Below are 3,629 nucleotides of genomic sequence, written 5' to 3' on the forward strand. Positions count from 1 at the left end.
GAATACAACTGAGAGTCTGTACTTTATGTGTATACAAGAATACAACTGAGAGTCTGTACTTTATGTGTATACAAGAATGCTGTTGAGAGTGTATTTTGTGTTTATACAGGAATGCTCCTGAGAGTCTGTAGTTTGTGTGTAATTTGCCTCCGTTAACTCATATTTTTAGTGTAGACACTTGCCCACTATTTTATTAATATTTGTAGTTTTTATCCATGTATGTTACATATAATGTATGCTTTTTAAACTAAGGCCGATAATATGCTGAACCAGCTGAAAAAATTAAGAGCAGTATAATTGTTGTTTTTTTACATTTTATTGAAATCAAACAATACTTATTATTTGTTAGTTTTATGAATGTATCATACATGCCATGATAGTTTTATGACAGAAGTAGATGGTTGCCAAGTTGAGTGGACGGTCGTTGAGTCCGATAGTCTAAAGCTACTTAATACATATATGTTCATCATTATGTGATATTAGATCTTGTTGACAGTTTGACACTATACTCTTCAATATTTACATCTATTGTAATAAATCAATGACACAATTTTAACTATTATTAAAAGCACATTAAAAAAGTTACAGTTGTTAACTGCCTGACATTAACCACCCTAATTTAGAAGTTAACTTGTATTATAATAACAAATATAAAAGTTTTGCAGAGATGAAAAAGATGCAGTAAAATAAATGATGTTGTTAGATCAACATGTTGAGGATAGATATAAAAATGATACAGCTGGACATGTAACTTAGATGTAGTGGTACAATGTCCCGTAGTTCAGGAAAGAATATAGTGAAATGTAGGCACAGATCTAGAATGACTTCAGCATTAAATCATCTGACGGGAAAATATGTCGTTCCCAGTGAAGGAATATCTTCCAGGATATGTGGCAGAACAATGGAATATTGTTCAAGCTTCTTCTCTACCTTCATTATCTGAAAGTTCATCAGCTGGTTGTTCATTCAGTTTTAATATTCTGTGTTCTTACCACAAATGATGTTTTACTTGGACGTATGAAATTAGAGAAAGCCTGAATATGTGTATCTTAATGAGATCAAAACTTCTTTATCATACACTCATACATTTTAAGAAAGCTGGACCTGAATATTGATGCTGTGAGCTAATGAAACATGGTGAGTTTTACCTGTTTTTGGATCAGTGGGGTACTTTCTTGGGGCTCTTGAATGAAAGAAGGTTAATTCTTTCTGGGCTGATCAATTGACTCCAATATTGACCATGATATCTTGAAAAGAATCCTTCAGCTTTACATAACAGAAACCAAAGGTTAAGCTAGAAAGGAGGAGGGGCTTCATATGTGTTCTGAATGATAAAATGATATTAATAAGTCTGATACATTTCTATGATTTTCATGAAGTCATATAAACCGCATGTGTTGCAGAACAGTGGAGATTTCAGATGTTGAATTACTGATATAGACACCTTTCACTAATATACATGCTTTAGGCCATCATTATGAACTCGGGGTGATATGCGATGAAGGTATTGTGAGTTAGGCTCTAAGAATGTACTATAATCATGCAAGATCTTAGTACAATATGAACATGACAGTGGGTTTTTTTTTTGTTGTTGTTTTTTCAGTGTTAAACTTCAGAATTTAATTGGTGTTCTTGACTAAAGAGGAGAAGTAGACATAGTAGTCAGAATATTATTGGTAATGACTGGTAATTAGCACCATGGTTTGACTTTTATTAACAGCTTGGTTTATTGAATTATGATGGCTGTGTATTGTTTAGGTATAATATTTTATTTTGTAAAATAAAAATATGAAGAGGTAGACTTGGAATTTATTTTAGACGTGGTTGATTTTTGAAGTTCACTTTGGAAAAGACCTTTTTAAAAATAACCTTTATATATTTCCAGTTCAACACTTGAGTAGGAAAGTCTACATTTTCGAAGTGTTTGGATTGTCAGGTTTCTTTGATTGTGATACATCATGTGCTTGTTGTAAGAGCCTAATGTAAAAAGTTTTTCTAAACTACAGTTTAAAAAGGCAATCTGCCATTGTATTCAGGTGTATTATGTTTTACAGAATTCAGTTTCAGAAAACACTGTATATATGTATAGCTTTCTACCTTGAGTATCTTGTATTGATTGGATTCTATATATCTTATGTCATTCTTCACTACACTTGTTAGCTGTTGATTGAGTTGTAATATTCATGTAATGGGTAGCATGTATGTAATGTTGTGAGACTTTTGTACCATAATAACTCTGCTACTTAGTTTATGTATATGTTTGTCTGTTTTGAAACAAAGTAATATAAGTAGGCTTACTGGATACAGAATGTACAGAAGATCGTTTGTGACATATATATATATATGTACTTGTAATTTAGAGTGAATAAAATGCTTTCTGCTTTGGATGTAATGATATAGCTGTTTCCAAGCTTCTCTTGTAACGACTTTATCAGCAGAAAAGACATAGTTTTTGTTTTAGCATTATACACGTTACATTTTAACTGTGAATTTTGAAACTTATTTCACTACAGTTGTGTTATACAGTTTACTTGCATACTGTGTTTAAAACCGTGTGTTTTAGTTTGTACTTCGAGTAAAAGAATTTGGCTCCTGTATCATCAAGCGTGGATCGTAAACGTTTTATTAATAATAACGTCAACTCTGAGTCATAAATGATATTGAAATTTAAATGTAATGTGACAACTTTTTTTTTAGGCTTCTTGAAGAGATATTCACTTCAAAAGTTAAAGTTTTCTTCTTTTCCATAAACATTAACCTTTACTGTGTAATTTATTGAAATGCAAAGTAAGTATTTTTATAAACTGAAACTAGCAAAGGATTACACGCCTTTTTATATATCACAAAGTTCCTGAAAACTACATCAGTATACAGCGGGAAAAAGGTAATAGATAATACAGGGTGTCCGAGAATTTTGGAAACACTTGAAAAATCATACCAGAAAAACTATTTAACAGAGACACATTTTTTTTTACGACACGTGAATGTGTGAGAGACAATATGAAAGTGAGTGTCTGGGTTATTTTTTGTAGAGGCAACTGTTACGGGTAACCCATACTTTGACATTCAGCAGAATTTTGCTTTCCCACAAGTTAAAACATTACAACCTAACGTGTTTTTTTTTCAGCAGGACAGTGTCCCTCCATTCTGTTACAAGGTTGAATTACGTCGACGTATCCAAAAAAACATTCACAAAATTTACTCCTGCAATGTTGCAAAACATTTTACAAGAGATTTAGTATAATTGTGCATGTAACTAGTGATGCACACGTTGAGTTATGGCGATTGTATGATGTAAAAAGAAAAGTAAACATTATTAGTTTAAACAATATTCTTGCAAATGCAACAAACCGTGTTAAATGGTTTTCCCAGAATGATTTTTTCAAAAGCGTTTCCAAAATTCTTGAACACTATTGTATTGCTTACATCTCAACAAGAGTTTAGGTATTTGTGTGTTGAATTATACAGTGCAACACGAGAACATATGTAGCACTCTATGAGTTTGATTATGATGTGCTAGGCATCTCCATGCAGTAACTATTGTTCAAAAGTCAGTTTCTGTATATTATTAAAAGTATTGGACAGTCTGATGTGTGTGTTTAAAGTTTGTTGTTTTTTAGCCACGGCTC

This window comes from Limulus polyphemus, unplaced genomic scaffold (genome assembly GCF_000517525.1).
Source record: "Limulus polyphemus unplaced genomic scaffold, Limulus_polyphemus-2.1.2 Scaffold2823, whole genome shotgun sequence".
Lineage (NCBI taxonomy): Eukaryota > Metazoa > Arthropoda > Merostomata > Xiphosura > Limulidae > Limulus > Limulus polyphemus.